A 25,341-nucleotide genomic window follows, 5' to 3' on the forward strand; every position below is an offset into this window, starting at 1 on the left:
TGCAACAAGATCTAGAAAAATTGTGCATGGGCTGATAAGTGGCAACTGAAGTTTAACATTAACAAATTTAAAGTACAGCATATGGGTAGTAACAACCCCAGAGTAAAGTACCAACTGTGCAGTTCTACACTCAGGGTATTGGAGAATGAAAAAACCTGGGAGTAATTGTGCAGTCAAATATGAAGTTTTTTGAGCAGTGCAAACAAGATTCCAGAGCAGCTCATGGCCAATGATATACAGGAATTTTGCTAGCATGGATAATGAGGTGATAACACAATGGTCAGGCCACACCTTGAGTACTGTATATAGGTCTAGAGGCTTCATTTTAGGAAGGATGTAGAGCTGCTGGAACAAGCACAGAGAAGGGCAACAGGATTGGTGAGAGAAACAAAGGGTTGCTCTTACCAAGAAAGGTTCTGCAAATTGCAGCATCTGGAGACTATTCAACTGCATGGTGACCTGATTGAGGTGTATAAGACCTTGAATGGTTTGAGCAGGCTCAAAAAAAAAAAAACCCTTTTGGAATGAATGGATGGGTGAAGTAGGAAGTATTTATTTTGGCTGATGCTGTATAAGCTTGCTTTCTTGCATCATATGCCTCTACTAATGCTAATAAGAAGTAATACAGTCTCCTCTCATCCTATAATAAAATGCATAGGCTAATTACTTGCCTGCAATGCATCCAACCAGGCTAATGTTCTGTTCAATCCCAAGACATTTTGGTATAGCCGGAAATGAAAGAAACCACCAAGCCAAAGAACCATGTACTTCACTTGGGAACTGAACTGATGCATCCTTAAAGGATAAGTCATTCTGTATAAATCCATTTTCCTTCCCTTCATAACATATGGATATGGAGTCTGGTTTCACATGGCTGCTCTCTACATACACAACCAGTGTAAACTTGGAACCATCCAGTGCACCATCCTTCTTACTATTACTAGGGATTGCTACACGATCAGTACCCCAGCCCTTCAGATTTTTGTGGGCATCCTTCCACTAAATCTGGAGATAATTCGATGGGCTTTCACTATTGTCTATCAGCATATCCTCAGGCACTCCATCAGTAAAACAAACAAATTGCCACCCTACTACTTCAGACCTCGCAGGCCAGATGGACTGCTACAGACAAGGGCCCAATCACTAAGAAATTTATACCAGATGTGAATGCTGTATTTCTCAAGTCTCTAAATTGGTCTTTCCTGGTCTTTATCCCACCTACCTCATTAGCATTAGCATTAGTAGAGGCATTTGATGCAAGAAAGCAAGCTTATGCAGCATCAGCCAAAAAAAAAAAAACAAAAAAAAAAACCACTTCCACTTCACCCCTCTGTTCGTTCACAATACCTGTCCAGCTGAGCCTTAAACTTATTTAGGCTATCAACTTCCACGACAAGGGATGGAAGTCTGTTCCACCAACCAACCACTCGCTGGCTAAAGGCAAATTTCCGCACGTCTATCCTACATCTGTCTTTCCTCAATTTGAATTTATGCCCTCTCAGGTGATTATTCTGAGCGAGAGGAAGAATTCCATCAGCATTGAGCATGCTCAAACCATTCGATGCTTTATACACCTCTATCAGATCACCTTGCTGGTGCCTAGTCTCCAGACACTAATTTGCAAAACTTAAGCCTTTCTTCGTAAGAGCACCCCTTTGTTCCATTCACTAATCTTGTTGCCCTTCTCTGTACTCGTTCCAGCAGCTCTACATCCTTCTTGAAATGAGGCCTCCAGACCTGTATACAGTACTCTAGGTGTGGCCTGACCATTGCCTTATACAAGGGAATAATCACCTCCTTATCCCTGCTAGAAAAATTCCTATATATCATTGACAATACACCATGAGCTACTCTTGCAGCCCGTGCACTACTCAGAGAACTTCATATCTGCCTGCACAACTACCCCCAGGTCCCTTTCATTCTCTACCACTGTCAGTGTAGTTCCACAGAGTTGATACGTTTCTCTGGGGTTGCTGTTTCCCATGTGTAGTACTTTACATTTGTCAATGTTAAACTTCATTTGCCACCTCTCAGCCCATCTGCTCAACCTTTCCAGATCCTGTTGCAGCAGCATAGTGTCAGTTGTGTCCTTGACAACCCTGCCTGCCTTTGTATCGTCTGCAAACTTCAACATTAAGCTTGATATACCATCATCAATATCATTTATGAATACAGAAAACAATAATGGACCCAACACTGAGCCCTGAGGGACTCCACTAATAACATTAGTCCACGACGAGCAGTGTCCATTGATTACCACTCTCTGTCTTCTCCCCCTCAGCCACCCCTTTATCCACAGCAGCAATTTGCCTCCAATGTCACACTGCTCATTACCAGACAAGGATCAATTAACCACAAACTAACATCCATGGGAATCATTGCCCACCTCTGGCCACCTGATTTGCAAATGGTGACTTAAATGCAGCTCTTTCTGTGTGTCTTATCTATGCTCCTCTATGAGGTTCCCTTTCACCTGATGGAGCCTACTGCTCCATCAATAACCTGGAGGATGCCTTTGCCTACATCCTCCATGTTTCTAGCTATACCCTTTGTCATGTACACATTCTGTACTCCCCTGACTACTTTTTTTTTTTTGTCTTTGTCCAGGAAGCTCAGGCAATCCTAGCGGAGACAAGCCAGAGAATAATGGGCAGCCTGGCTAACCCCTAGCAATGTGTGCAGGCAACGTGGGATCCCACCAGGGATCCTGTGGCCAAATGCCAGAACAGATCCCAACAATACTACACATTCCACACACAACACTTTTGTGGCATTTACAGTAGTACTGTATTTCTTCACAGCATACATATGGCACAGATGTGGGAAACCACAGGTGGCACCTGACCCCAACACTATGTACTGTCTGTCTGCACTCTGCGTTCATTTAATTGATAAATCAAAAAGACACTGCCAATGGTGGGTTCATCCTATCTTGTTGACCATGGCTGACAAGAAGTACTTATCCATCTTCTGTGGATAAATCATCTACATGTTAGACATTTAAAAATTTATTACTGAAGTTGAAAACATCCAGCACTGTACGATACTAGATCGAAGGAATACAGTAATAGAGAAGGGAAGGCAGTTTTGTGGAGAGAAATTTCGCAAGCCATGTATGAAAACTGGGGTAATTTATGCACAGAAGAAACAAAAACAGTTGTCAGCCTGGTCGACAAGGATGAACACACCAGCAGGGGTTTCTTTTTTTGATTTATTAATTAAATAAACAGAGTGAAGATGGACCATACAACTAAATTGTGTCCATTTCTGATGTTCAGACAAGACTGATCAGATTAATAGAAATCGGTCGTGCTTTACGTTGCGTTATACATGCTCCACCTACCCGTCCATCTGTCTGCCTTGTAACTCAACTTTCCACAAAAGATCCGCTGTGCAAACACGCTCTTCTAAAAGATCCCTTATTACAACTTGTGGCTTTACCAAGAGGTTATTACCAGTATTGTGTGAAGTGCAGATATTCAGTTGCTTTCGCAAATCCAATATGCAGAAGTAGCATTGCGGCATAGCAACATTGTACTGCTGGATAGTGCATCTCAAAGCACAATAGAAGCCCCTTAACCGATTCACCGGATTAACCGCTCCCTCAAGACAGAAACAGGAGGACTGAAATATTAAAAAAGAGATTGGACCAAACACAAAACTACAATTTTATGTAGTAGAAAAAAAAATGCCCTAGATGCAACCTTACACAGTATTGAACAAGAGTCTGATTCAACAGTCAGTGTGATGTTCACAACAACAAAAAAAAAAAAGGTCTATGCTGAGAAACAGAATTTCATTATCTAAATACATGAAAATTATTCATATCAGGTAAATGGATACTTCATCTGTACTTGTATACATACAAATTATGTGAAATATAATTTAAAATAAAAAAATTATTATTTTTTATTATTTTATTGGCAATAATTATCGAAAAGTTATGGGTTCTTATTACTAAATCACATTTGGCTAATATATTTTATACATACGGATCTTTGCTTTCAGTGTTTTAATTTTATCTACTTGAATTAACTGTTCAGAGATATAAACTGCAAACGTAACCAAGAACAAGTGGGCATAAATGTAATATGAGATAAAATGGATTCCCTTAAGGTGAAATTTATGTGGACCGAATTTAGTTTTGGAACTTCTCATAGAAACTCTGTTTGGTGGATTCGACTGTGGTCGCACTCTCTTCCCATCTTCACTCTAGCAGTTACGTTCCTGACAACGTATGACCAGCCATGAAAACCGTTTTAGAATTACCATTACCCTTTGACCTAGATTAATTAATCTTGTTACATTTATCTAGTGTTACAGTCTAACAGTCTATTCAGAATATTCAAATATCGTACAGATTTTAAGTCCAGAAATGAAGTTACACCCGCTGTCTTCATGTGGCTGTATAACTATCCCAAAGTTGTACCTGGCAGAAATTGGCACATTCCTGCATTGATGAGACAATGCATCTTGAAGTAGATGAAAAGAACTGTTGCAGTATCAGTTTTATTAAAAAACAAAACGCACTAGATCTTGAATAATCCATGGATTTGTATCTACTGTGAATTATTATAAATTAGCTTATAACCTGTTGAATAAAATAAAGGGGAGGGGGATGCTGTAGATAGAAAATGAGAACTACAAGAAACAGGTCCAATTTGGCCTCTCTAACCCTTATCCCCTTGTAACACCTAACTTTAATAACAGCAGTGCTAACTTTGAATTCTTTCCTGTGCCTCTGCCATATTTTTCAATTAGCACACTCCCAGTTTCTAGTGCTTCGGCTAATCAGTCTATGGATAACCAAAGAATATATATGAAAACAGAATTGCTTAATTTTGGAATTTTTATTGGTCCAATTTTAATGAGGCTTAATAACAAAAGCAGCAAAACTTTCTATAAATTTCGTGAAAATCCATTCATTAAGAGGCAAGGAAGCAGAGAAGGAAGACATGCTGAAGCTAAGAGTTACCTCTTAGCTTCAACATGTCTTGCAAATGCACCTCATTGTCAAAAATTGTTTAAAATTTATGATGATTTTAAACTCGCAGTTTTTAAAATTTTAAACAATATGGATAAATTCTGTGGTATCTTAACCCATTTTTGTAATACAAGCAATGTATTGTGCAGGTCTGGCGGCAACATTAGCCTTTAAAAATGTACAGGGCCTATCGTTACAATTAAAAAGGTACAATAGGCAACAACTCACTGATTTATGCAATCGGCCAGAAAGAAAAGCTGTGAATTTTGTAAAGGAAGTTTAGAAGTCTAACATTCTAACTAACATAAATACTAATCACATCATTCTCTTCCTATAACATATACGAAATAAACTATGAACTGACACAAATTTGCCTCAGTAACCCATGTTATTAAACTTCATACCAACAACAACTCTTCTTATAAAATGTAAGAACAATTTTACACAAGCCATAGCGAATTCAGTTGATCTAGGAAAGGGCAAGTTGCTATAATGGATAAAAAGATGGTTGAGTGGAAGAGGACCGAGTTATAATCCATGGACACTGCTCTTCGTGGACTAATGTTATTAGTGGACTCCTCCAGGGTTCGGTGTTGGGCCCCATTGTTGTTTTGTATATTTATCAATGATATTGATGAAGGCATATCAGGATTAATGTCAAAGTTTGGCAGGGTTGTTAATGACAGCATGCTACTTCAACAGGATATAGAAAAGTTGGGCAGATGGGCTGAGAAGTGACAACTGACGTTTAACATTTTTCAAAGTACTTTGACATTTATCAAAATACTGCATATGGGCAGAAGTAACCCCAGAGAAATGTACCAACTGTGTGGTACTACACTCAGGATGGCAGAGAATGAAAAAGACCTGGGGGTAATTGTGCAGTCAGATATGAAATTTTCTGAGAGTGCAGACAGACTGCCAGAGCAGGTCATGCTGTCTTGTCAATGATATACAGGAATTTTACTAGTAGGGATAAGGTGGTGATTATCCCTTTGTATTAGGCAATGGTCAGCCCCCACCTTGAGTACTCCATACAGGTCTAGAAGCCTTATTTAAGGAAGGATGTGAAGTTGCTAGAACAAGTACAGAGAAGGGCAACAAGATTGGCAAGGGAAATGAAGGGATCTTACCAAGAAAGGCTTAAATTCTGCAAATTGCAGCATCTGGAACTAGCCACCTGCGAGGTGATCTGATTAGGGTGTATAAGGCTTTGAATGGGTTGAGCAGGCTCAGTGCTGATGGGATTCTTCCTCTTGCTCAGATTACAAACCTGAGGTGGCATAAATTCAAGTTGAGGAAAGACAGTTGTAGAATAGATGTGTGGAAATTTGCCTTTAGCCAGTGGGTAGTTGATTGCTGGAACAAACTTCCATCTATCATTGTGGAAGTTGATAACTTAAATAAATTCAAGGAAGGACCGGACAAACTTTTAGAGCGAATGGATATGTGAAATGGGATTTTTTTTTCTTTTTTTTTGCTGATTGTGTATAAGCTTGCTTTCTTGCATCATATGCCTCTACTAATGGTAATGACCTTTCGGTGGGTGAGCAGCTGCCCTGGTTTGCAATGATGACAACCCAGTTATGAAATATAACTCTGCAATATAAGAGATGCCTGATGGTGTGCACTAGTTATCAAGATTGCAAGCATTTTAGGGATAAAGCCTCATGTTGTGTAAAAGTTCACTGACGTACAAGTTAGGGCAAATGCATCATATTAGTAAGCAGAAACCTACTAAAATAGTTAAAATTGGCATCATTTAACTAGTCTAATAACTAGTTACACACCATCAGGCATCTCTCATATTGTGGAGTCATAGTTCGTAACTGGGTTGTCATCATTGCAACACCAGGGTACCTGCACACCCACCGACGAGGCCAATAAGCCTCGAAAAAAGCCGTTTGCAGGAGCTTGATGCTGCCTGGGTTACCGAGAATAGGTACAACAGTCTTCCCAATGGGAAAGCATTGCATATTCGAGGGATTTATGAGTGAGGAGAAACTGCCCCTTTCCTCTTTCAACGTCATTTCTTTTTCTTCCTCTCCTACTATCACTTTTTTCTACCTATTTGCTTTCCAAAGTCTAATAGGGCCAGAGATGTGGATAACACAGTTTTATCCCACACCTTTTTACAGGCCGGCTGCTAGTTAGTACACCGGACCAAATGTATTGGTAACTCTCTAGGAGGCTTCCAGATCAGCTAGTGTATAATCTTGCTAAGTTTGTCAGATGGATTTTGACGAATCTTGATGCTAAGAAAGCTCCAGGTCCTGATGGTATTTCTCCACTTGTTCTCCAAACCTGTGCTCCTGAACTTATTCCTATTCTTTGCCGCCTTTTTTCACTTTCTTATTCCAAAGATGTTTTTCCTTCTGCTTGGAAATTTGCTCATATCCAGCCAGTTCCTAAAAAGGGCGACAAATTCCTCTCATCCAATTATCGTCCCATTGCAATTACGTCTACTCTTTCTAAAGTACTGGAGATATCAATTAGCAGCCATCTCTTAAACTACCTAGAAACCTTCCGTCTGATCAACGAGTGCCAGAATGGATTCCGTCAGTGTTGATCCACTGGTGATATTCTGGCTTATGTTACCCATTTATGGACTAATTCAATGGCAAAGTTCGGTGAAATGAAAACAGTTACTCTTGACATCTCAAAGGCTTTCGATCGTGTTTGGCATAAAGGTCTTTTAAACAAGCTTCCATCTTATGGTTTGCCAACTGTTTTTTGTAATAGGTTAACCAGTTTTCTCTCCAATCGTTCAATGAGGATGATGGTAGATGGCTGCTGTCTAACTTCTCCACTAATGCCGGTGTCTCCCAAGGTTCAGTTCTTTCCCCCACTCTTTTCCTCTTGTATATTAATGACCTTCTTCCATTGACTGGAAATCCTATCCATAGTTTTGCTGATGATAGCACATTGCATTCCACTTTCCATTTTGAGAAACCTTGTCCTGCTCAATCAGCTTCAACTTCTTGAAAATCTGCTACCAATAACTTAAATGCCAATCTCCAGGCAATTCTCCAGTGGGGCAAAGACAACTTAGTTGATTTCAATCCTTCTAAAACTCAGTCTTGTCTTATATCTTGCAAAAAGGATTATTCTGCTCCCATGCTTATCTTTGGTGACACTCCGATTTCTGGGCAAAATGATATACCTCTTTTGGGGATTATCCTGACTTCTAATCTCTCTTGGCACAAGCACATTACAAATATTGCTTCCTCTGCATCTAAAAAACTTAGTTTTCTCTTTCGCTCTCGGGCATTACTTTTCTTCCAAACAGCTGTTCACTCTTTACAAATCGCAAATCCGCCCTACCATGGAATATTGTTCCCACATCTGGGGGGATGCCCCCAAAATGTCTCTCAGGCTTCTTAATTCCGTTCAGAAGAGGGCAGTTAGGTTAATTAATGATTCATCTCTAATAGAGTCTCTCCACTCGCTGTCTCATAGATGTACTATTTCTGCTACATGCCTCTTCTATAGATATTTCCATGGGCACTGTTTTTCTGAATTGGCTTCTATAATTCCTCCTCTGTTTCAAAACAGTCCGAACACGTGCCACCACCAGCCAACATCTATTCACTGTCCAACTTCAAACTCACAGAACCAACTTTTCGTCTTCCTCGTTTATTCATTCGACTGCCGTTTTCTGGAACAACCTTCCTTCATACGTATTTCCTGAGTTTGAGTTGAGTTGTTTGGTTTTTTGGAGCATTAGCAACTAAGGCCATATTGCTCCGGGGATATGCGGTGGTCATTCCCTGACCTTTCCGCATCCTCCGTATTTGGTGGTTACGGGCTCGAACCCCGGTCTAATCAAGATGCGTGTGCACTGCCGCTCCTGCCCACCTGGCTACGGAGGTGCCTCGTATTTCCTGAAAATTACAGTCTACAGAAGTTCAAGTCCAATGTCAACAAATATCTTCTTTTGTCTTCTCAACCTCCAACCCAAGGACAGTACTAAGTACTATAGGTTCTAATACCTCTCGTGTTTGGGGTTTACATAAAGAAAGAAAAAAAACTGTGGTGGTATCTGCCAAAAGTAAGTAACAATAGTCTTCTCCATTGGTGAAGAGTTATTTATTCGAGGTGGTGCACTATCATGGTTCATGGGGCAATATCTTGTTGTGATGGTATTTACAATGAGATATACTTAAATAATGCCAATTTTAAAGTTTTTTGTTTGTTATTTAGGAGCATTAGCAACTAAGGCCATATTGCTCCGGGGATATGCGGTGGTCATTCCCTGACCTTTCCGCATCCTCCGTATTTGGTGGTGACAGGCTCAAACCCCGGTTTAATCAAGAAGCGTGTGCTACGCACTGCTGCTCCTTCCCATCTGGATACGGAGGCGCCTCCAATTTTAAAGTACTTTAGTAGGTTGCTTCGTACTAAAATGATGCATTTGCACTAACTTGTACATCATATTATTACAAATAATATGCAATTTAAACAAGTGTTATTTAGTGAAGATTCACAACAGCTTCTTCCCCTTGCATGGGGGGAGGATTTTTTAAGACTACATGCAGTTGAGAGAGAACAACAAACGCTGGCACTTCAATAAAAAGTCTATATACTCTTATATTTCCATATTAAATCACATCATGCAGTGCGCTATTTCTGCAAGTAAATATCCATAACCGATGTTCATGGTTTTGTTACTACCATGAATGTGTACTATTCTATCACAGTCTATTATTTTCGAAAGAAAAACACTAACCGGAAAAATAACGGAAATGGGACAAAAAAATCACGCACAAATGGATATGGGCAAGCGCGATGGATTAGCATCAACAAATATCACGAGATATACGAAATAAGTATTTTGATTATAAATTGACTATTGTATGACTATTGACTAAAATTTAATGTTCTATCACAAAGAAAAAATTTTAAATTAATAAAAATAAGGAAAAGAAGTAAAAGGTGCACTCTAGGAAACATTGATATTGGGGTAATGTAGCGTTGGCAAATGAAAGCATACTGTCCGGGATGTGACTCAGAAAAATCAAACTGAACCCGGTTATGTTGATTATTATCAGGGTATTTAATAATAATATAATCTACATTGTTAAAAACCACAGATAGAACGACTAGTTTGAAATGAAGCCTAAGAAAGCATATAGAAAAGTATCGTTCTTTGTTTTGTTTTTTAATTTTTGCATAAATGTATATTTTGCAATTAAATGTAAGATACATTTGCAAATGCCTGACGCGTATTTGCGAACGTGTATTTTAAATATGTCTATCCGTCCCCATGTAACAAGTCCATATTCTCGTGGTCGGGTGTTTATGAAATTGTGTGTTCAAGTCTTTCAGAAAGATTTATCGAGCCACAATATAGATTGCATGTTTCGTTGTTCATTAAAAGCCAGGAAAAATAAAGGAACTCAGGAGACTATCGGGTAAATAGACCGGCAATATTGTTGCACGGGGATGAACACTTCCGCCTGTATGTACAACATGAACAAAACGCGAAACATCGCTGAGCACTTGGCGTTTGCTATTCCCGGAGCCCAACCGATTATATGATTACTTTCCCACAGTTTCCCTCTCCCTCCTTTCTTTCAACTTGCTATTTTAAGGCCTCCCGGCTTACTTTTCAAATGAGTTAAGGAACATACAACCCCGAAGCTTCTCGTGAGATTTTAAAAATGTTAGAATTAGCATTGAGTTAGCTAACATGTTTTGTTTTACTATTAAATCCATTCATTTATTTTATTTCATTAAGACAGGTAAATTGACATTACAGTACTATTAGTTATTAGTTCACCGACACCCATGGGCCTTTTTGTTAATATATTATGTATCCACGGGTTATTTGCTCATAGGCTGCTAAAAAAAACAACAAAAACATGTTTGTGTAGCAAGCCCTGCAGAAATTACCGAACTGTGCAACCAGATTACCCATACATAATGTGCTAAGGCATATCTTGTTCAAGTGTTGTCATTACCTAGCAACCAATAAACACCGCCTCCAATAGTGAATTGACCATTAATGCGATTTTCAGTATAAAATGTAAGTTGTTTAATATGAGAATTGTTGTTGTGGTATAGGTGCATCAACTACTTAGGCCAAGTTGCGCATGTTCTGTGGTCAAATTACTATTTGCTGGGAGAAAAACCACCCTACCCTTGCTTGACTAACTTGGCCACGTTGTGAAAAGATCCATAAAAATTCCTTGCAACTTTGAAAGGATTTGAACTCGGGTATTTTCCGCTAGGTGTGGGGGCGTTGGTGATTATACCAACTGTACCACCCACGAGGGCAACACGAGAATTGGGTTGTGAAAGATAAAAGGATACCGAAGACTACCGGTAAAGGGATGGAGGCTGAATGAGAACATGAAATGTAATACAGGAAGTAAAGGGCTTGTTGGGAATGTCGAAAATAAGTTCGAAAAGTAAATAATGGAAATAGCAGGTTATGGGATAAAGAAGATTGCGACAAGAGATTAGTTATTATTATTCTTTGTCATGGAAACAGCAAAGAAAAACTCCTGCAAGCCCAGCGAGATTCACAGAGGCTCACATATGTTCTAACAGCAATGTCAAATCCAGTGCCCCCTCCGCGGTGGGGGACCTAGCGGTATAGTAGTTTTGTCACTGCTTGGAAAATATGCCAGTCTTTCTTTTTTCCCCTCTCTCTCTAATTTTGTAAAAAACGGGAATATTCTCGCTGATGACTTATACTCTATTCGTTACGTTCAGACATACTATAATAGCACAAGTTTTCTAAACAAATTATAAAAAAAAAAATTATAAATTAAAATTACAAATTAAAAAGAAAATCAAAACGCAGTGCTTAGTTTTCTTTTGATCCTTAGATCACTGGCATATGCGATGATACAGGATCAGAGATCAAACCGTAACCATGCAAAATATATGTTCCACAGCAATAAATTATAAAAAGGCACAGTTGATGTGAAATTAAAACATCGTTCAGTGATTCTTACTCGCCAAAGGTTCCGATTCCTATACACTAATCGTTGTATGCGAAACGTATACAACAAGCCGATATCTCATAGCCTTAGTAAACCTTACTTACCAAAACAGATAAGGCTATGAGTTATCGGCATATTGTGTGTAAACGGTATTCTATGGTCGGTTTTTCTGCTTTATTATGAGTGAAAAAGTAAAGATGGACTACAGTATTTTCTTTCCACAAACTAACTCAACTAGGTCATTCTCGGAGGATCATGGGTATCTCTATTCTCCTCATGCTGTTTTTGTTTGTTTTTTTTTTTTGGTTTTTAGGAGCATTAGCAACTAAGGCCATATTGCTCCGGGGATATGCGGTGGTCATTCCCTGACCTTTCCGCATCCTCCGTATTTGGTGGTGACGGGCTCGAACCCCGGTTTAATCAAGAAGCATGTGCTACGCACTGCTGCTCCTTCCCACCTGGCTACGGAGGCGCCTTCTCCTCATGCAAATTCAGTTTTTTCGTCATGTAACAAACAAACTAACCTCACTGAATACACGCACAGTATTCAGAGAAATGTATTTTCGGGTAGATAATGTGTTAAAGCGACAACAAACCTAAAAGATTTCAGACCAATCTCAACTTCTTCCACCCTCCTCAAACTTCTTGAAAAGGTACTCATTAAATAAACAGCTGATGCCACAGAAGCCGAAACAGTTCCATTTCGCAAATAGATCCACCATAACAAACCTCATGGCCGCACAGACATCAATTCTTTAAGCCTTCGAAACTAAATCCGAATTAGTTATTCTGTACGCCAATACTGAAGCTGCTTTTGACAGCATAGACGTCACAGCCCTTCTTAGTCTTCTGTAATTCTTCAGGATTAATGGAGACCTACTAGCTTTCTTCACCGCCTTATTGAGGAACAGAAGTGTTCACCTCACAATGAAGACTCACTTTACAAGAAAAATCAATGCAGGAGTCCCACAGGGTGGCATCCTGTCTGGCCTTCTCTTCTCAGCCATTCTAATTCCTTTCATGAGTCCCCGTGATGATGCTCTAATATATGCCAAAGATATAAAGTTTCTTATCTTAATCCCAGTCTGCAAACCCAATGGCAATTACGTCTTCAATCACAGAGAACTTGACCACTCTTTCAACTTACTTGAAGATGTTTGGATTAAAACTTAACCCTTCAAAATCTGCAATAATGATTTACTCATTGAAACAGCAACCAACAGTAATTCAACCATCCGTTTTGGGTACTCTCATCCCAATCATAAAGATCTCGGTGTCTATTTTGATCCGAAGCTGAAATTTCATGTTCACACAAAATACCTCCGGAAGCGATTTAACACTCTACGCTGGAAAACAAAGCTACACTTACTTCATTCCAACGATGCCGCAACCACTACCAGATATCTTCAAGCCACTGTTTATCCGGTTATTTTATACGCTGCTGAAATTTGGGCATCTGCGTCGCCCTCACTTCAAAAACCGGTGTTCTCGTGTGAATACTGGACCCTGAAATGGGCCAGAAATAAGCATCGCCGACCCCCTCAATTGAGAATAACTGACATGGCTGAGCGGCTAAATGTACCCAGGCTCCCGAGGTTAATTGACAGCAGGCGTTTAATGTACATAGGACTCATAAACGCCCTAAACATCTGGGATTTCTGTCAGTGGCACAATCCTCTGCCATCCTTGAGTTCGGAGTCCACACTAATCCTCAAATACAACCGGTTGCAACTGTGTAGCCGTTCCCTACCTGCCCAGGCACTCCCCAAAATTCAGGCACTACTCCGTCTTGGAGTCAACCTACAGAAAATGGCTACCGACTACAAATACAGTCACATGCTCCTCGAGTGGATTACATCTGTGGAACTGGAATAAATTCCTCCAAACTGGGTTACGACGTTCAATTCCTCTTTATATTTTCCTATTATTATAATTTCATTTTACATGTTTAATTTTGTGTAACTCAATTTCCCATGTAACTGTAATTTTTGCCAATTTAATCACATATATAATGTAAAACTCGTGGCCGTGATGAGAATTATTGTCACTAGTACATGTACCGTACTTGCAGCAATAAAGAAGTTTAATTAATTTCTATTACTGGACCAGAGGAAATAAAAATACGGTTAATGTTATTAGGTCAGCTAGGAGCATGCACCCAATTGAGCTCTGAATGTAGAGGATTTCCGCGCACTTATCTGTCAACATTTCAATAAAATGATGTTGCTGCTAATAATCAAATTAAACTAAATTTTAAGTTTAATTATAAAAAAATACATGTAATTACACAAATATAAACCAAGGGTGTTACTAATATTACATGTGGAAGCCAATCACAATTAGAGCAATTTTAATTTTGATAAACTGCCTGATGATTATGGATATCACCTGTGATATCCACAATCATCAAGCATGCATCTATTCAAAAAGAGGCATGCAGGGACCTTTGGCCTTTATCAACTTAGTTCCACAGCGTACGAACTTTGTATACCTATCAACAACGGATACTTTGTTATTTCAATAGATTGGCGTAACTCTTAACACAATGCACGTGAAAGGCAATTTTTACGCTAATTTCAAGTTCTGCGATCACAGAACGAAATTTCTACCGGGAATATTTCATTTATTTAAAAATCGTTTACATTATTCGTTACTTATTTAATATAAAAAGGTAACATTTCCAGCAATCATTTATCTCATTTATATTAGATACTTCAATTTTATTGTCAATTTTGAAAAACATACTAAAAAAAAAAGCAAGTTGTTCACGATTCGGTTTGATCACGTATACCAAGAAAATGCATCGGAAGAAATTCATTTACCTTCTCTGTCTCACACAATACTACTTGTGGATAATATCAATTATATTGATGTACTACATTACGGTTGAGTGGGAAAAGACAGTGGTACCCAATGGCCACTGCTCTTTGTGGAGTCCCCCACTGTTATTTCTGTATTGATTAATGATATTGATGAAGGCATATCAAGCTTAATGTCCAAGTTTGCCAGGGTGGTTAATTACAGGAATGACGGTATATTACTTCAACGGATCTAGAAAAGTTGCACAATTAGGCTGAGAAATGGCAACTAAAGTTTAACATTGGCAAATGTTAAGAAGTACCGCATATGGATAACAGTAACCCCAGAGTAACGTATCAACTGTGTGGCACTACACTCAAGCTAGTGGAAAATGAAAAAAAAAACTGGGAGTAATTGTGTAGTCGGATATGAAACTCTCTGAGCAATGCAGACAGGCTGCCAGATGTGTTACATTATGGTACAAGTTTAATGCATTGACAAAACCACATGAGGACAGCTCATGGAGTTTTGTGCCAATGATCTTCAGGAATTTTGCTAGCAGGGATAAGGAGGTGATTATCCCCATTGTATAAGGTTAATGAACAGGTAACGTCTTGGTTACTGCATACAGGTCTGGAGGCCTCATTTTAAGAATGGTGTAGAGCTGCTAGAACGAGTACAGAGAAGGGAAACGTGATTGGCGAGGAGAATGAAGGTATGCGCTTACCAAGAAAGGCTTCAGGCTGAAAATTGCAGCATTCTGGAGACTAGGCACCTGCGAGGTAATTTAATTGAGGTAAACGTTTAAGGCTTTGAATGGATTGAGCAAGCTCAATGCTGATGGGATTCTTCTTCTTGCTCAGACTACATTCATATACACATGAGGGGGCACAAATTCAAGGAAGTTTGCCTTTGGCCAAAGCCGCCGTAGCCGAGTGGTTAGCCGCGCGGGTACATAAGTACACGTGCCTTAAGCCCGTGACTGCTAAATACGGTGCTGTTTCTTGTATTTTGTCTATTTGTGAACTCCTCTGACCGTTCGGTTGTCCCGGAGTATAAACATTATTTTTTATTTATTATTAATTAATTTATTTATTATTTTAGTTCATTACTGGAACAAACTTCCTTCCATCTGTTGTGGAGGGTAATAGCTTGAATAAATTCAAGGAAGAACTAGACAAACTATTGGAGGGATGAATAGGTGAAATGCAAGTCTTTTTTTTTTTTTTTTTTTTTTTTTGTTGTTGTTGAGGCTGTATAAAAACTTGCTTTCTTGCATCATTCGCCACCACAATAGGATGCGACCTTGGCGATAAATACGGTTATTCCAACGCAATTTTCATAATTAAAATTAATGTATTGTGTTAATGCCAGAATGGATTCCTTGTTATGACTATTCAAACGATATATAATTTTTAGAAGCAAAACTCGAGGGAAAGTATAGGGACAAACACGAATGGTTTTGAAGAAGTATAATAGATTTAAGAGGTATTCTTAAAAACACAAGAACAAAAGAATCAAAATCCTGACACGTTTCACGCAAGGAATTCCATGAGGATTTCTGATTTAATATAATACTGTTCTATTGTTTTATGGGGAATAACAGTATTAAAAAAAAAAAGAATCTCATTGATGAAAGACAAAAGATCTTGTTGCATCTATGATAAGTCCACGAAGAAAATATTAGTGAGTAGGATAATGCTGAAGATTCACGATATGATTGCATATCATAAATTTTCAGTGTTATAGCGACCTAAAGAAATACCAATATCGCCAAACAGCGTTAACCAATACTTGTATAGTTGGTTGCTTGAAACCAATTATTGGTTATACGATCGTAAGTAACAAAAGGTCAAGTAGTGACAAATGGGCCTGGAGTACTGGGGTCCATAGTTTAACAGATATTTATTTAAAGTATACCCAGTAAAATAAAATAAAATATTTCCAGAAGCTTTCGGAACTCGTGTCCCTTTCTCAACTGACAGAATTTTTTTTTTTGAATACATTACAAGCAAAGTGTGGCACGTTACTCATTCGTCATTGTTGTAGCACGGACGTGTGCTGCCTTGCGCCAGTGATCATCCATCAATAAAACGGTTGTCTCCAGGATTGGATGTATACGCATGCCTTTCTGGCGATTTAATGCCTTAGGGTTGTTCATTATGTTTAGTGACTCTAGCCATAGGCGGTGGCGAAAGTGTCGCGCGTGGTCCACTATCTCAAAGTCGCGCTTGGGGTCAAGATCGTGGTTGGTAGCCCAAAAATGTTCTGCAAGCGCGGACTGGTCAGTTTCGGCAAGCCGGATTGCTCTGTCGTGTTCCGTGAGGCGATCCTGGAGACGTCTCGATGTCTCACCTACGTAGCAACTGTTACAGGCCCTACAGGTGATACGGTACACTACATTGCTGCGTAAGACAGGTGTGACAGGGGTCTTCACACTGGAGACAAGTGAACGTAGGTTCCTACCTGGTAATTGTACACATTTTATGTTGTAACTTCTCAGGATCTTCGAGATACGTCCTGACACTCCTGGATAGTACGGAATGTAGGCGGATGATATGCCGACTTGCTTCGGAGGTCTTGGGTTGGAAGTAAGTTCTTGTGCCTGTAACAAGCATCTGTTTAGTACATGGGATGGATAACCGCATCTGGTTAAGTCCGCCTTCACACGGGAGATCTCGTTACGTCTAATTGTGTCGGTGCTGGAATGGCTCCAGGCCCTGGAGAACAGGGTGCGGGCAGTGCTATTGAGATGGCTTGGAGCGTGGCCGGACCCGTAGTTGGTGAATTGACCGCACCACATGGGTTTGCGGTATACTGAGGTCTCTAGATGTGGGCCTACGCGATGCACTAGCACGTCCAGAAACGGGAGCGAACCGTCCACCTCTGATTCTACGGTAAACTTGATGAAATTGGATAGAGAGTTGAGGTATTCTAGTAGTACCGTTTCAGAACCACGTGGTATTATGGTAAAAATATCGTCGACATATCTACACCACGTTGTAATAGGTGTAGGTGGGTTCTGGTGTATCTGCTTCTCCAGATCTTCCATGGCGATGTTAGCTACTACGGAACTGACAGGGGCACCCATAGCAGTGCCATGTACTTGTTTGTAGAGTGAGTCTTCAAAGGTGAAGATGCTGCTAGAGAGGCATAGGTTGAGGGCGGTACAGATGTCATCAGTGGATAGTGACGTCCTGGATTGGAGGCTTAAGTCGCTCTCGAGGAGCCTTCTGGCGCAGTGCACGGCCTGTTGGACGGGAATCGAGGTGAATAAAGAAACCACGTCAAATGATGCCATGACAGAGTTATCAGGGGTTGAAATGTCCTTAATGGTGTTAATGAATTCACTGCTGTTTTTAACGGTGTGAGATGTATTACCTATAAGAGGCGAGAGGAGGCTCGCGATGTGTTTGGACAGTTCATACGTTGGGGCACTGCAGCAAGACACTATAGGTCTGAGAGGAATACCCGGTTTATGGATCTTTGGTAATCCGTAGAATTGTGGTAGTTGGCAGCCAGTAGCACGCAGAAGATGGTGAGTCGCGGTCGGGATCTTCTTATCTTTAAGCCATGCGTGGACAAGTTTATTAACATTTGCTTCCAGACGTTTCAAGACTTTAACGGGAGGATCAGGTAGAGGTTCATATACGTTAGGATCGAGTAATAGGGCCAAGGCTTTCTCTCGGTAGGCTGATCGGTCCAGCACAACAGTCCGGCGCCCTTTATCCGCAGGAAGTACAACGATGGAGTTGTCTTTTCTTATAGATGACAGGGCGGCACGTTGGCGGTGGTTGAGGTTTGAGCACGTTTTTCGAGTGTTGCGGAGGACTGCGGCAGTCTTGAATCGGATCTCGTTGGCAGTTTCTTCGGGAAGGTTGGTAATACTGGCTTCTATGCCCATAGCGAGCTGTGTGATGGGAGGTTTCGATGGTATAACGGCGAATTTCATACCGTTTGATAAAACACTCAGCTGCTCGTTGGACAGTTGTTTGTTACTTAGATTCAAGACGAAAGAAGTCGTGTCGTCTGAACGAGTGTTCGTCTTTAAGGAGTTAGTTTCTATGCTCAAGTTTATGAACTTGCGCTGTTGGCGTAAACGGTAGGTATCCGAGGTCTGACTAGCCCGATGGCAGATGGTATGTATAAGGTTTGTAAATACAATAGGCGAGACCTTACCTTGTATATGTTGTAACAGTCTGGACTTGTTGTAGTCAGCGTTCCTGATTTCACGGTGGAGATGGGATATCCATAAATTTAACGTGCGCAGGCTGAAGTTAAAGCAGGCACGATCCATATGAGAGTTGTGGAACGGGGCTTTGTATCGGAACCCTTTAGGTATAATTCGATTGCTTTTGCATCTGTGGGCGAAGCGTAAATGTTGCCTGTAGCGAGCTATTGAGAGGAAGCACTTTTGCAACTGTGCACAATCGTTGTAGGTATTATGGCCATAAAGTGATCGAATAGTGACAAATGGGCCTGGAGTACTGGGGTCCATAGTTTAACAGATATTTATTTAAAGTATACCCAGTAAAATAAAATAAAATAAAATATTTCCAGAAGCTTTCGGAACTCGTGTCCCTTTCTCAACTGACAGAATTTTTTTTTTTTTTTTTTTTTGAATACATTACAAGCAAAGTGTGGCACGTTACTCATTCGTCATTGTTGTAGCACGGACGTGTGCTGCCTTGCGCCAGTGATCATCCATCAATAAAATGTACAGATGTCATCAATACTGATGACATCTGTACCGCCCTCAACCTATGCCTCTCTAGCAGCATCTTCACCTTTGAAGACTCACTCTACAAACAAGTACATGGCACTGCTATGGGTGCCCCTGTCAGTTCCGTAGTAGCTAACATCGCCATGGAAGATCTGGAGAAGCAGATACACCAGAACCCACCTACACCTATTACAACGTGGTGTAGATATGTCGACGATATTTTTACCATAATACCACGTGGTTCTGAAACGGTACTACTAGAATACCTCAACTCTCTATCCAATTTCATCAAGTTTACCGTAGAATCAGAGGTGGACGGTTCGCTCCCGTTTCTGGACGTGCTAGTGCATCGCGTAGGCCCACATCTAGAGACCTCAGTATACCGCAAACCCATGTGGTGCGGTCAATTCACCAACTACGGGTCCGGCCACGCTCCAAGCCATCTCAATAGCACTGCCCACACCCTGTTCTCCAGGGCCTGGAGCCATTCCAGCACCGACACAATTAGACGTAACGAGATCTCCCGTGTGAAGGCGGACTTAACCAGATGCGGTTATCCATCCCATGTACTAAACAGATGCTTGTTACAGGCACAAGAACTTACTTCCAACCCAAGACCTCCGAAGCAAGTCGGCATATCATCCGCCTACATTCCGTACTATCCAGGAGTGTCAGGACGTATCTCGAAGATCCTGAGAAGTTACAACATAAAATGTGTACAATTACCAGGTAGGAACCTACGTTCACTTGTCTCCAGTGTGAAGACCCCTGTCACACCTGTCTTACGCAGCAATGTAGTGTACCGTATCACCTGTAGGGCCTGTAACAGTTGCTACGTAGGTGAGACATCGAGACGTCTCCAGGATCGCCTCACGGAACACGACAGAGCAATCCGGCTTGCCGAAACTGACCAGTCCGCGCTTGCAGAACATTTTTGGGCTACCAACCACGATCTTGACCCCAAGCGCGACTTTGAGATAGTGGACCACGCGCGACACTTTCGCCACCGCCTATGGCTAGAGTCACTAAACATAATGAACAACCCTAAGGCATTAAATCGCCAGAAAGGCATGCGTATACATCCAATCCTGGAGACAACCGTTTTATTGATGGATGATCACTGGCGCAAGGCAGCACACGTCCGTGCTACAACAATGACAAATGAGTAACGTGCCACACTTTGCTTGTAATGTATTCAAAAAAAAAAAAAAATTCTGTCAGTTGAGAAAGGGACACGAGTTCCGAAAGCTTCTGGAAATATTTTATTTTATTTTACTGGGTATACTTTAAATAAATATCTGTTAAAAGGTCAAGTGGCATCAGAAAATCGTGCCTATAAATGAATTTTTTTTTTTTTTTTTTTTTTCAATTTAAGGTTATTTGAGAAAATACGCAAATATAAAATTGCAAGATTTTTGAGAAAATAGGCAAATCCAAAAATATTTCACAGTAATATAACATTTTATTTATTTATTTACAAACTTCTCACCCATAGGACAAGCAGACCCCAGATAATGGGGAGAACGCTAAGAATTAGAGAATCAATACAAAACAGTATTCATCAATATATACAAAATGTGGTTATTCAAAACCTGAAGGAAACGGAACCTCTAACTTTTAAGAAGTGTTGAGTACAGCCAGTGAGAAATTTTTTTTTTTAACAAGAATTCAAGCGGGGTATAGTGAAAAGTTCAAGAGATGGAGAATCGATAATAGAGTTTATGATATTATAGGCAGAAAGAAACTCGTGGAGTTGTCGTCTGGAGTGAAGAGGAACGATTCCGAAGCGACCACGAAGAGCTCTATAGTTTCGACAGTGAAAGGAAAAGCGATTTGGAAAGCTTAAAGAATTTAATGAATTTCATTTGAATTCTCAAGTCTATGAGAAAGATATTCCTGTTGTGGGAACAAATATCACAATAATCAAAAACATTGTCACTCTTAAAAAATGGAGGGAATCTTTTAATTAAGCCAAGAAGTTTGGAAGTATGATATTACAGGATCAACATGGAAAGAGGATGAAGGTCAGATCGAAATAGGACACCTAAGTCCTTGAACGTATCGGTATTTGCAATTAAAGAATTTCCAATATAATAATAAGCAAAGACGGAGGGTCTAATTGCTCGATTCGACCGAAAGCAACATAAAAACATGATTAATGGAAGCTCATATTGCTGTTTATTCTAGACAGCTAAATCTGAATTTCTGATCGACGAACGATTCGAAGAAAAGGGAAGTGAATATAATCTCAGAAAGTCCTCCATCTAAGAAAGCACGAGGAAGTTCTCCGTCACGCCTGCTGTTGTAGTTGGCTCTCATCCAACGAAACTGTCTAGGTTGTTAAGAATTTTTCTGTTAATCATAAGCAACGAAAAATCACCAAGTACTTAAAAAAAAAAACATTTTACTCGATGGGGCAAATTGAGAACTATCACATACACACAAACACACACACAATTAAGGTACATTTTAAATATGAAACTACTTAAAATAATTTAAATTCATGGTTTTTACTATTAAATGTATTTTTATTTTTAAATACCCCTCGCAAAATATTAAGAAACTAACTTATTTTTAATAAATAACATCATTTTCACCGTCTTCATAAAGTACAGTTACCAACTAAAACAATTTCGCCGTTATGCAAATTGGTTTAAGAGCTCTGGGACTTAGACCATATTGTCCGTTGTTTAGAATGGCTGTGCAAGTGGATGTTCACGGCCGGTTTACATGTTGTGCGAGCTACAAAACCAAGAGTAATTGAAGGAGGTATGGGGGGGGGGGAACCTTACTGTCACCGCCGGAGTTTGGCTTACTATAGCAATTGGAAATTCCCTCGATTGGAGGAATTTCTAAAGGATTCTGTAATCATCGAATGGAATCGAATCTAGACCTCTCCCAACGAGTGACAAGTAGAGAAACAAACATACTGTCACAGAGGACTTCAGTTCCTATAACTGTTCAAATCTAATATGCAGCCTCCGTGTCCATATCCATACTATATTTTTTGCGCAAATGGAATATAGATTGCATTTAAATTCCTTGCGTTTATTGCAAGCGTAATTTGATTGCTTTGAATGGGTTTTCGCATTGTAAGGTTGTAGGATCGGACATATCAGCAGGGTGAAACGTTGAATTTTGAATGCAGTTGGCATGTAGCTTCAATTGATTTATGTTATATTCAGCGTGTTCTTTTAGTTGCTGTAGAGAGTTTTGGTACGAGGACCAAAATGTTCATTTATGATCATCAGTTATTGTTTACACTCAAATTTCAAGATGGGCGTACTGATTTTCCAATATATGTTTCAGTATTAGAAGTTCTTGTAGTTTAAGCGAAAACTGTCTCTTATCCTTTCGTGCTAATAACAAGAGTACTCCAGTAAAAAAAAAAAAAAAAATTACTGTAAGAATAATATGGCTGTGAATAAACTTCCGGGTGTTTTGCCTTTGAAAAATACGAGCGAAGTTTTTTTTTTTTGTGCTAGAAGCCCAGAAGGAGGATGCGTATTAGAAGCAAGAAATCTAGCATATAAAAAAATCACTACACGATGAGAGGGACAAATTCAAATTGAAAAAGGATTGTTACATGATAGACGTGCCGAAATTTGCCTTTAGCCATGCCTGTAGTTTGAATAAATTCAAACCGTTGAAAGCAGTGGCCAGATGATGTACAAACTAGCTTCCTTTCTTGCATAATTTGCCACTATTAATACTAAAATAAAAACAGCTGCTCATTATGTGAAACTGAAATGCAGGGGCTTTGACACCGTATTCAGGCCAGAGGCAACTGACAAAGGTCAGCTGCCTCTGGCCTGGATACGGTGTGGAAAGCTCCACCACTGTCATAAGTTACAGTAAAGAGGAATGGGGAAGGCGGGCCCAGCGAGTATTTGTCTGGGTGGGCTAGTTGCTGACTCTCGCCGCCTATGCTTAAATGTATTTTCTGGGTCCACTTCTTCCGCATTAAAACATCAGACGTCGGGCAGCGAACAACTTGAGGCAGAGGCTAATGATTCCGGTGAATAAACTTGCACAATTATGAAGTAAACAGCTTAAAAAAAAAAAAACTTATGACAAAAAACATGTTTCTTGCCTAATCATAAATAGACGCATACGATTTCATTGAATGAAATCGTATGTACCTAGATTCAAAACTAGAATCTAGAAAACAAGCTAAACTATAATGACATTGAAAACAGGGATACGTTTAATCTTCTATCTTGAAACAAAATATCGGCCACTCAAATAGTACTACCCCATTTAGAATTCCTGTGTTTCGATCTGAACATTAAGGTCACTAAGAAAAACAAAAGAGAAAATTATAACAGTCACTGTTTTCGCTAAAGTCAAACATACTGTGTTGCCACTTTATTAGGTACACCCCGTCTGTGCACACAAATGGTTTGTCCCCCAACGTTGCAAAATGCAGCAGAACAACCTTTTCTAGTATCAGTTAAGCGTACAAACCGTAGCAAGAATGGGGAAAAGGAGTGATCTAACGGACTTCGAACGTGGCATGGTAGTAGGTGCAAGACGTGCTGGACAAAGCATCTCTGAAACGGCAGTTCTCCCGAACTTTTCACGCACCACAGCTTTAAGGGTGTATCGAGAATGGTGCAATGAACAGAAAACATCCTTTCAACGGCACACCTATGGAAGAAAATCGCTTGTTGATGAGAGAGGTCAGAGGAGGATTGGCTAGAACTGTGCAAGTAGACAGACTGGCCACAATGTCGCACATCACGTCAGAATACAACCTAAGTGCGCAGAACAAAATATCGCAACGGACCACTGGGCTACAACAGCCGACTTGCGAATGGGCTACAACAGCCGACGGCCACATCGCGTAGCTTTGTTATCAATGAAGAACAAGAGAGCACGCCTCCTGTGGGCACAGCAACACTAGCACTAGACTATCGAGGATTGGAAAGTAGTTGCTTGGTCTGACGAGTCAAAGTTCCTGGTGCATCATGTTGATGGAAGGCTCAGAATTTGGCAAAAACAACATGAATCCATGGACCCGTCATGTCTGAAGACTACTGTGCAACGTGGTGGGGAATGTTTCCGTGGCACACGTTGGATTCATTGATACCCATACATTCACGTCTGATTGCCACACCGTACCTAAACATCGTTGCTGACCAAGTACATCCGTTCATGTTGACAGTTTATCCTCAGTCAGATGGTTACTTCTAGCAGGATAATGCGCCTGTGCACAAAGCCCGAATCACTTATGGAATGGTTCCAAGAACATAAGACTTTTCTTTACTGCAGTGGCCCACTCAGTCCCTAGATCTCAATCTTATTGGACATCTTTGGGATGAGCTGGAAAGGGCTGTTCGCTGCAGGTCTACACCTCCGTCGAATCTCAAGGAACTGCGTGATATACTGCATGTCTGCATGGTACTCCATTCCTGCACGTTTCCAGCATCTTGTTCAATCCATGCCTAGACGAATTCAGGCTGTTTTGAAAGCTAAGGAGGCTTAGCACGCTACTAGGTAGGTGTACCTACCTAGTAGCGTGCACAAATTGTATATATAAAATTCTGTGGTTATGCAATTTGTTTTCAGTTCCGATGTATCGCTGTTGATCCTGATTACCATCTTTCTTTGGTGACTTGCTATTTCGGTTCTGGAATGGCGTTACTGCTTTTTTCCTTTTGTATTGTCTGCATGGTATTGGATCTTTGAACTGAATGAACGATGTTGTTGGGTCTGGGTTCCAACATTATCTCAGTTTTACCATGTAATCAATTTTACTGTTCCCACTAATGTTAATTTGTTTCATATATGAGGGGATTATTCTAAGCATTACCATCCCGCTTTTGAAGGCGAAGGTTTAGTGTTTTAAATTGCCAAACCGACCTTTAATACACTCTTGG

At 40.2% G+C, this 25,341-nt stretch overlaps 1 protein-coding gene across 2 annotated transcripts in view; it reads right to left on the minus strand.

The window, feature by feature from the left end:
- The window catches only part of LOC150074994 (sodium/potassium-transporting ATPase subunit alpha-like), a 219,529-nt gene that overhangs the window by 167,605 nt on the left and 26,583 nt on the right, over window positions 1-25,341 (minus strand). The gene's annotated exons all lie outside the window — the stretch shown is intronic.

Source organism: Mastigoproctus giganteus, chromosome 14 (genome assembly GCF_048544385.1).
Source record: "Mastigoproctus giganteus isolate SK-2022 chromosome 14, ASM4854438v1, whole genome shotgun sequence".
Lineage (NCBI taxonomy): Eukaryota > Metazoa > Arthropoda > Arachnida > Uropygi > Thelyphonidae > Mastigoproctus > Mastigoproctus giganteus.